The 10,759-nt window shown below is 43.9% G+C and overlaps 1 pseudogene; it reads right to left on the reverse strand.

Annotated features, from left to right (window-relative positions):
* Window positions 1-841: 841 nt before the first annotated feature.
* Window positions 842-9,950, reverse strand: LOC139662573 (type II inositol 3,4-bisphosphate 4-phosphatase-like; annotated as a pseudogene).
* Between the last annotated feature and the right edge of the window lie 809 nt (window positions 9,951-10,759).

A 10,759-nucleotide genomic window follows, 5' to 3' on the forward strand; every position in this document is an offset into this window, starting at 1 on the left:
CTCTATTTTCCTTTCCTTGCCTCTCTTCTCCTCTACTCTTTTCCTTTCCTCCTCTTTCCTTTACTGTTCTCCCCTCCTCTACTTTCCTTTCCTCTGCTCTTTTCCTTTCAGTTGCTTTATTCCTTTCCTCCTCTCTCCTATCCTCTTCTCCTCTACTTTCCTCTGCTCTTTTCCTTTCCTCTACTTTCCTTTCCTCTTCTCATTTCCTCTCCTCTACTTTCCTTTCCTCTTTTCATTTCCTCTCCTCTACTTTCCTTCCCTCTGCTCTTTTCCTTTCCTCTACTTTCCTTTCCTCTTCTCATTTCCTCTCCTCTACTTTCCTTTCCTCTGCTCGTTTCCTTTCCTCTACTTTCCTTTCCTCTTTTCATTTCCTCTCCTCTACTTTCCTTCCCTCTGCTCTTTTCCTTTCCTCTACTTTCCTTTCCTCTTTTCATTTCCTCTCCTTTCCTTCCCTCTGCTCTTTTCCTTTCCTCTACTTTCCTTTCCTCTTTTCATTTCCTCTCCTCTACTTTCCTTTCCTCTTTTCATTTCCTCTCCTCTACTTTCCTTCCCTCTGCTCTTTTCCTCTCCTCTACTTCCCTTTCCTCTTTTCATTTCCTCTCCTCTCCTTTCCTTTCCTCCGCTCTTTTCCCTCTCTTTCCTTTCATCAGTGTGTCTAAAACAGAGGATCCAGTCTGTGAGGAGTCTCATCCAGTGAACCCAGGACTGAAGTTTAATGTTGGAGCTGTCAATCATGTTGTGAACCAAAGATTACTTCAGCGGTAAGAGCATCACCTGTTTCAGTTTGGTGTCACCGTATCAGTCGATTGATATATCTGACAGATACAGAAATCCTGTCATCCAGAGTCATCAAGTATTCATTTATTCCAGAAATATGTTTGTAAATCAAACATCTGCTGAACACATCGCTGACTGATGAATTTCGCGTACACACACACACACACACACACACACACACACACACACACACACACACTACTTACAATACAACAAAACAACTTCAATTAGAAACAATTTTATCTGGATAAAAATCTTTACAGAAATTACAGAAAAGAACTTTGGAAGCTCCCCCTCTCTCTCTCTCTCTCTCTCTCTCTCTCCATCTCTCTCTCTCTCTCTCTCTCTCTCTCTCTCTCTCTCTCTCTCTCTCTCTATCCGTAGCTGCCGTCCGGCGGTCTGTACAGTTTGGGGAAGGTCAGCAGCTGGACGGAGCTGAAGGCGAACTTCCTGCTGCCCACGTTCTTCTGCACGTTCTCCATCCTGCAGCCCTCCCTGCACACACACACACACACACACACACACACACACACACATACACACACACGCACAGAAATGCAGAAATACACACAAGCAAACAGATATAAACACACACACACAAATGAACGAACAATAAGTGATTGATCTCCTACCACACACCAAAGATCAATGATAGTATATTAAGAGCGGTCTGTCTGTCTTTGAATTCAGGTGACGAACTGAGACACACAGAACTCCATCCATACACACATTACACTCCTACACACACACACACACACACACATCAGAGTTTGAATAAATAAATCGGTGGATAAATAAATAGACATCTGAAAGAAAGTTAAACCAAATATATGTCAATAAAAATAAATACTTAAAGGAATACACCAACATTTTATTAGACTGTTAGCAAGTTAGCTGTGATGAGAACAAAGACACCAGAATCATCCATGTGTCCCCAGTGCTCCATGCTAACACTTTAGCATGCTCTATGTTGAGTGATAGTAGGTTCCATGCTAACACTTTAGCATGCTCTATGTTGAGTGATAGTAGCTCCATGCTAACACTTTAGCATGCTCTATGTTGAGAGATAGTAGCTCCATGCTAACACTTTAGCATGCTCTATGTTGAGTGATAGTAGCTCCATGCTAACACTTTAGCATACACGATGTTGAGTGATAGTAGCTCCATGCTAACACTTTAGCATGCTCCATGTTGAGTGATAGTAGGCTCCATGCTAACACTATAGCTCCATGTTGAGAGATAGTAGCTCCATGCTAACACTTTAGCATGCTCCATGTTGAGTGATAGTAGGCTCCATGCTAACACTATAGCTCCATGTTGAGTGATAGTAGCTCCATGCTAACACTTTAGCATGCTCCATGTTGAGTGATAGTAGGCTCCATGCTAACACTTTAGCATACTCTATGTTGAGTGATAGTAGCTCCATGCTAACACTATAGCTCCATGTTGAGAGATAGTAGCTCCATGCTAACACTTTAGCATACTCTATGTTGAGTGATAGTAGGCTCCATGCTAACACTATAGCTTCATGTTAAGAGATAGTAGCTCCATGCTAACATTTTGTGTACATTTTTTTACCAATCTGCTACACAAAACTGTCAGACTCAGCTGTATATCATTTAAGATTACTTAACATTTAATTTTAGAGCTGCTACAAGTTCTCATTTTCGTGGCTACTATCACTCAACATAGTGTATGCTAATGTGTTAGCGTGGAGCTATTATCACTCAACATAGCGGATGCTAAAGTGTTAGCATGGAGCAGTGATCTACCAGGGACTCATCACTTCACAGATAAGTTGCCCAACAGGACAATCTCCCAAAAAGTTGGTGTATTCCTTTATAACATAATGACCAATCAGTCAACCAGTCCATCCATCCATCCATCCCCATGCCCAGTATTCCCAGTCTGTCCAGTCTGCCCTGTCTGTCCAGTCCTCCCAGTCCTCGGTGTGGGGGTCACTGGTATCGGGCCAGCAGGACGACCAGGCTGAGGATGAGCCACAGCACCAGCAGGTGTGAGGTCACCAGCAGGAAGGCCACCGGGTACAGGTGCCGCCGGGGAGGCTTAGGGGCCAGGAGCTGGGGGGGGGGAGGAGCCCGAGCCCCCGGGTCCGACCCAGAGACTGAGGGTCCCGACTGGGAATAACAACCCAGCATCTGACCCCAGGACAGACGAGACCTGGAGCAGCAGGAGGGGAGCGTGTGTGTGTGTGTGTGAGAGAGAGAGAGAGAGAGAGGGAGAGACAGAGAGACAGAGAGACAGAGAGGAGAGAGAACAAATGGAGATGCAGGAGGAATAGCAGAAAAAAGAAAGACAGGGAGAAAGGAAGGAGGGAAGCAAAAGAACACGGATGCGAGAATGGCATGAAGAAAGCAAAAGGAAAAGAGAAGGAAGAAAAACAAAAACCAGACAAAAAACAGAAAGGTTAAAGTAGAACCAACTCAACATAAAAATAACAAGAGGAAAGGAAAGGAGTGGAGGAAAGGAAATAAAAGGAAAGGAAAGGAAAGGGAATGAGGAAAGGAAAGGAAAGGAAAGGAAAGAGGAGGAAAGGAAAGGAAAGGAAAGGAAAGAAAAAGAGGAAAGGAGTGGAGATGTACTGAACTTGTGGAGAAAGGGAGGTTGGAGTCATTTTGTTGTGTTTTATCAGGGGTAAACACACACACACACACCTCTCTCTCTCTCATACACACACACCTCTCTCTCTCTCTCACACACACACACACACACACCTCCTCATGCAGTGCAGTGCCTGGCTGAAGTGCTGCTGGCTGAGTGTGTGTCGTTCCCTCAGTAACACACACTGCTCCAGCGTCACTGACATGGCCGTCCGGTCCTTCGCACTCTTACAGCTGGTGAGACGCACGCCGTTCAGCCTGCGACACAGCTGCACACACACACACACACACACACACACACACACACACACACACACACACACACACACACACACAGAGAGAGAAGAACACACACATGAACATAAAGATACAGGTAGAGACACACAAAGACTTTGGGCCCCTATTTTTGTGAAGCACCGCAAATGTGAATATACAGCACCCTAAATGTGAATATACAGCACCCTAAATGTGAATATACAGCACCCTAAATGTGAATATACAGCACCCTAAATGTGAATATACAGCACCCTAAATGTGAATATACAGCACCCTAAATGAGAATATAAAGCACCCTAAATGTGAATATAAAGCACCCTAAATGTGAACATACAGCGCCCTAAATGTGAACATAAAGCGCCCTAAATGAGAACATACAGCACCCTAAATGTGAATATAAAGCAACCTAAATGAGAATATACAGCACCCTAAATGAGAATATACAGCACCCTAAATGAGAACATACAGCACCCTAAATGTGAATATAAAGCAACCTAAATGAGAATATACAGCACCCTAAATGTGAATATACAGCACCCTAAATGTGAATATACAGCACCCTAAATGTGAACGGACAGCACCCTAAATGTGAATATAAAGCACCCTAAATGTGAATATAAAGCACCCTAAATGTGAATATACAGCACCCTAAATGTGAACATACAGCACCCTAAATGTGAATATACAGTAATTTAAGTAAATACAATATACACTGTCAGTGTCTTACCGAGGCGGCGGTCCACAGCACCTCCACGTTCTTCCTCTTCTTGCTTTCTACACTGCGATCCAGAGACGACAACAAGTCTGACACTGACTGGATACCAGCTGGAGAGAGAGAGAGTGAGAGAGAGAGAGAGAGAGAGAGAGAGAGAGACAGGTATGATGAAGTGTTCAAACTGAAGCTGCAGGTTTGTGTTTCCAGCAGGTTGTTATTGATCTGGACAGATATTAGATATACAGACAGACAGACAGACAGACAGACAGACAGACAGACAGACAGACAGACAGGCAGACAGACAGACAGACAGACAGACAGACAGACAGTCTTACCCACATGTGGCAGTCTGTCTCTCAGTGAGCTGCAGTAGGTTTTCAGACGCTCACAACTCTCCTTGTTCACTCTCTCCTGCAGGGAGCTGTCACCAAACCTGACACACACACACACACACACACACACACACACACACACACACACACAGATTAATTAATACGTTTGTATAAGCAACTTGGTCATTTTACCAAAACCTCATCGATTTTTTCTCTGGTCAATTTTTCAGAAAGCCAAATCCAAGACCTTTTAACATGAGATAAGATAAGATAAGATAAGATAAGATAAGATAAGATAAGATAAGATAAGATAAGATAAGATAAGATAAGCAATTGGCGGTAAAGTGTTAATAGCTGAAAATGTTGTGATTGTAATACTGTGAAATTGTAGTAAAAAATGAGTGTGTGTGTGTGTGTGTGTGTGTGTGTGTGTGTGTGTGTGTGTGTGTGTACCTCTCAGCCAGACTCTGCTGTTGGTTGATGCCGATGTTGAAGAGAACGGGGTGAAGTGGTATCAAACTGCCCTCCTTCAGTTCCCGCGGCAACGCAGCGAAGGTCTGCGAGGGCAACGGGACCTCGACAACCAGACCGCCCCTGGAGACAGAGAGGGGCCGTGCTGAGGGTGTGTGTGAGTGTGTGTGTGTGTGTGTGTGTGTATATATATTTTCCATTTACATTTTGAGTTCTGAGACTTCCACTGAGCTCAACAGTAGAAGAACCTTCAATTCAAAACTATTGGAAAAAAGTCAACGAAACTGAATAAAGTAAAAACTAGTACAAGTCAATAGAAGTCAAAACTAATAAAAGTCAATAAAAGTCAAAACTAATAAAAGTCAATAAAAGTCAAAACCCATAAAAGTCAAAACAAAAAAGTCAAAACTAATTAAAGTTAATAAAAGTCAAAACTAATAAAAGTCAATAAAAGTCAAAACCCATAAAAGTCAATAAAAGCCAAAACTAATAAAAGTCAATAAAAGTCAAAACCCATAAAAGTCAAAAGTCAAAACTAATAAAATTCAATAAAAGTCAAAACTCATAAAATTCAATAAAAGTCAAAACTCATAAAAGTCAAAACAAAAAAGTCAATAAAAGTCAAAACTAATAACAGTCAATAAAAGTCAAAACTAATTAAAGTCAATAAGTCAAAATTAATTAAAGTCAATAAAAGTCAAAACTAATAAAAGTCAATAAAAGTCAAAACTAATAAAAGTCAATAAAAATCAAAACTAAAACTCAACAAAAGTCAAAACTGATAAAAGTCAAAACTACTTGGAAGAAATCCAAATAAAAGCAGAGCCAAAAACGACAGAAACAACCAGCTTTGATATTTTTGTGGATTTGACTTGCGTATTTATCAGACACAGATTTAACACCGCTAGAGTGTGTGTGTGTGTGTGTGGTGTGTGTGTGTGTGTGTGTGGTTTGTGTGTGGTGTGTGTGTGTGGTGTGTGTGGTGTGTGTGTGTGTGTGTGTGTGGTACCATGCTCCGCTCAGTGTGGGCAGCAGGTCGTCTGGTTGGTCGGTTTTCGCCTCGGTGACTGCGAACGCCACTCCGCTCAGGTCGGCCACGCCCACTTCCATGTCCTCCAGCATCCCCACCTCGTCACCTGACACACACACACGCACACACACGCACACACACACACACACACACACACACACACGCACACACACACACACACACACACAGTGTAAGGTTTGTTTGCTCTTTTCCCCTTCTCTTCTCTCTCGTTTGTTTTTCTCTTTACTTTCCTGCCTACCTACCTGTGTGTGTGTGTGTGTGTGTGTGTGTGTGTGTGTGTGTGTGTGTGTGTGTGTGTGTGTGTGTGTACCGTAGGTGCTGAGCAGGCCTTCAAACTGAGCCAGGACTCCTACAGTGTGCAGCTGCTGCAGGAAGTCCGGATCCTCCACAGATCCATACAGCTTCAACACAAAACCACATACTACTGCTGAGAGCTGGAGAGAGAGAGAGAGAGAGACAGAGAGAGAGAGAGATAATGAGGGAGAGAGAGAGGGAGAATGAGGGAGAGAGAGAGAAAGAGAAAGGGAGAGAGAGGAAAGACATAGGGAGAGTGAGAGAGAGAGGAAAGAGAGAGACAGAAAGAGATAGAGACAGAGAGAGAGAATGAGGGAGAGAGAGAGCGAGAGAGAGAGAGAAAGAGAAAAGGAGAGAGGAAAGAGGGAGAGAGGAAAGAGAGAGACAGAGAGAAAGAGACACAGAGAGAGAGAAAGAGATAAAGAGAGACAGAGAGAGAGACAGAGAATTAGAAAGAGAGAGAATGAGGGAGAGAAAGAGAGGGGGGAGAGAGAGAGAGAATGAGGGAGAGAGAGGGAGAGAGAGAAAGAGAGGAAAGAGAGGGAGAGTGAGAGACAGGAAAGAGAGAGACAGAGAAAGAGAAAAAGAGAAAGAGACACAGAGAGAGAAAGAGAAATAGAGAGAGAGAGACAGGGAGAGAGAGAGAGAATTAGAGAGAGAGAGAATGAGGAAGAGAGAGAAGGAGAGGGAGAGAGAGAGAGAAAGGGAGAGAGAGAGAGGGAGAGGGAAGAGAGACAGGGAGAGTGAAAGAGAAAGAGAGGGAGAGAGAATGAGAGAAAGAGAGAGAGGAAAGAGAGAGAGGAAAGAGAGCGACAGAGAGAAAGTGAAAGAGAGGGAGAGAGAATGAGGGAGAGGGAGAGAGAGAAAGAGAGAGAGGAGAGAGAGAGATGAAAGAGAGAGGGAGAGTGAGAGAGAGAGGAAAGAGAGAGACAGAGAGAAACAGAAAGAGAAACACACAGAGAGAGAGAGAGAATTAGAGAGCGAGACAATGAGGGAGAGAGAGAGAGAGAGAGAGAGACAGAGAGAGAGAATGGGGGGGGGGGGAGAGAGAGACAAAGTTGACTTGGTTACACCTGTGGGACTGAGTTATAAAGTTATACAGTATAAGAAACATCACACACACACACTCTCTCTCTCTCTCTCTCTCTCTCTCTCTCTCTCTCTCTCTCTCTCTCTCTCTCTCTCACAGCCTGGCTGAAGACGGCGTGGCGGCGCTGGACCAGCCGTGCGGTCCCCCGGGCCACGGTGGCGCTCATCGCCCCCTGCAGGACCACGAAGGTCATGGCGGCCCGGGCCTTCCCCACCGCCTCCCGCACGCAGTCCCGCAGGGTGACCACCAGGGGGAGCAGCTCCTCCTGCCAGGAGCAGGTGGAGGAGGGGGAGGGGGAGGAGGGGGAGGAGGAGGAGGAGGGGGAGGCTGGGGAGAGAGAGAGAGGGAGAGAGAGAGAGAGAGAGAACAGCATGCAGTTGAGTTCAGCTGTTTTTGTTTTTCGCTGCTTCACCTAAAACTCTTTTCCCAGATGAGAATATTCCTCCACAACTGCCCACTTCCTCCATATCTCATTAATATTCAAATGAGCCCCTCCCACTGATGCGTCCTGCCCAAACTTTCTGTTTCATTCAGAAATTCGTCAAGACAAGTCAAGTCCAAGTCAAGTCCATGTCATTAATGTCAAGTCTCAAGTCTAAATGTAGAACAGCAAGTCAAGTCAGAACAAATCAAGAGTCCAGTATCAATTTAATATCTTAAAGAAAACTAAATATCTAGGACTTTTCAATGCAATATGGTTTTAATAGGATAAAAACTTGGTAAGAGCGCCATGAGTTTGATTTCTAGAATCAGTTTCAACTTCAATAAATTCAATCATTCCATACAAATTCAGAAAACAGAATTTAAATTCAGTCGTCTGCTGGAACAAATCTCATCACTTTCAATCTGAGTCATTTACACAAACACAAGATCTCAAGTCAAGACTTTAGAAACCTTTTCAAGTCATCAGAGTACAAGTCAGAGTCGAGTCCCAAGTCACCAGAACCCAAGTCAAGTCAAGTCTCAAGTCTTCTCTTCATGCATCAAATCAAGTCTCAAGTCACCAGAACCCAAGTCTAGTCTCAAGTCTCAAGTCTCAAGTCTTCTCTTCATGTATCAAGTCAAGTCTCAAGTCTTCTCTTCATGTATCAAGTCAAGTCTCAAGTCACCAGAACCCAAGTCAAGTCTCAAGTCTCAAGTCTTCTCTTCATGTATCAAGTCAAGTCTCAAGTCACCAGAACCCAAGTCAAGTCTCAAGTCTCAAGTCTCAAGTCTTCTCTTCATGTATCAAGTCAAGTCTCAAGTCACCAGAACCCAAGTCAAGTCTCAAGTCTCAAGTCTCAAGTCTTCTCTTCATGTATCAAGTCAAGTCTCAAGTCACCGGAACCCAAGTCAAGTCTCAAGTCTCAAGTCTTCTCTTCATGTATCAAGTCAAGTCTCAAGTCACCAGAACCCAAGTCAAGTCTCAAGTCTCAAGTCTTCTCTTCATGTATCAAGTCAAGTCTCAAGTCACCAGAACCCAAGTCAAGTCTCAAGTCTCAAGTCTTCTCTTCATGTATCAAGTCAAGTCTCAAGTCACCAGAACCCAAGTCAAGTCTCAAGTCTTCTCTTCATACATCAAGTCAAGTCTCAAGCAACTGAAACTGTGACTCGAGTCTAAGCCACGTGACTCGAGTCCAAGTCACGTGACTCGAGTCCAAGTCACGTGATTCGAGTCCAAGCCACGTGACTTGGACTCGAGTCCCCACCTCTGGTTGTCAGACAGATTTTACAAGTTGACCTTTTGTTTGAATTCAGCAGTATTCCCCATGTCGGGTGAACAGAAATGAGTAACAGGCTCAATATCTTCCCCCATCCCCCCATCTTCTGTCTTTCAGTGTAAAGCCTCAGTAGCAGTAGGTAACATAACGTGTCGTCACACCGGTGTTCTGAGAGCTGGAGTCTCCGTGGCCTCCAGGCGCTCTGATGATGTCACCTCCAGGGAGCGCTCCTCCCGGCCCCGCAGCCGGTCCGCCATGGCGATGATGCAGCTGAGGCTCTTGGTGACGTTCGCCCACGCCCTGTCCTGCACACACACACACACACACACACACACACACACACACACACACACACACACACACACACACACACACACACACACTTTATAAACAAGTACAAAAACTGCAAAGCAAAAGGTAAAAGTAACACACACACTCCGACTTGCCCACTCCTCCTCGTCGTACTCCTCCCGATTGGCCGGCAGGCGGTCGCGGAGCGTCCCGTTGCCCGCGGCGACGTGGGCGTGGCTGCTGTGGTTGCAGTGGGCGGGGCACAGGCTGTGGATGGCCAATAGGGCGCTTTGCACCAGCTCGTCTTTGAGCGCGTGCACAAACCGCTGCGTCTGGACAGGGAGGGAGGAAGCTGTCAGAAAGTGTGTGGAGTTCACTTTGAGTCTATTTGGTGTATTTCTGTATTTGGTTCCTTTAGGTTCAAAACTGACCACAAGCCAGCCAGGGCTTGTAAACAAAAGTCACGTGACTCACGAGCAGCTTGTTTATTGGACAGAGTTTTGGTTAGAGACTAGACTTCCTGTAACTTTATCTAACATGATGGGCTTTGTCTGTCTCTTCTTCTGTGGTGTTCAGACCAAGGTTATTATTGTTAACGAAAACTAATGAAATAACGAAAACTAGGTGTGAAAATTTTTTTTCGTTAACTGAAATAAAAATAAAAACGAGGCTTTACAAAAAAAGATAACTAACTGAAACTGTATTTTGTGTTTATAAAACTAACTCAAATAAACTAAAATTATAGAGAAAATGTCTTTAGTTTTCATCTTTGTCAATTTATTTCATACATAAGCCTAGTATTTTGTGAATTTTTGAATCTCTCCCCTGACAAATACCCCATATTACAAAAAAAGACTAAAACTAACACTGAAACTAATAAAAACTAAACTAAAACTAAGCATTTTCAAAAAATAAAAACTAAACTAAACCAGCAAACCCGCTTTAAAAAACGAATTAAAACTAAACTGAAATTGGAAACAAAAAGTCAAAACGAAATAAAAAAATAAAAACTAATGAAAAATGCAAAACTATAATAACCTTGGTTCAGACCAGTTCAGAACACATGAAGAAGAAACAGCTGAATATGAGCATCAGTCCAGACTTCACCCCCCCCCACCCCCCCACCCCCCTCCCACCTGGT

Source organism: Centroberyx affinis, unplaced genomic scaffold (genome assembly GCF_046629955.1).
Source record: "Centroberyx affinis isolate AG114_WGS23_722 - 3 ecotype Tasmania unplaced genomic scaffold, CSIRO-AGI_Caff_v1 ptg003847l_1, whole genome shotgun sequence".
NCBI lineage: Eukaryota > Metazoa > Chordata > Actinopteri > Beryciformes > Berycidae > Centroberyx > Centroberyx affinis.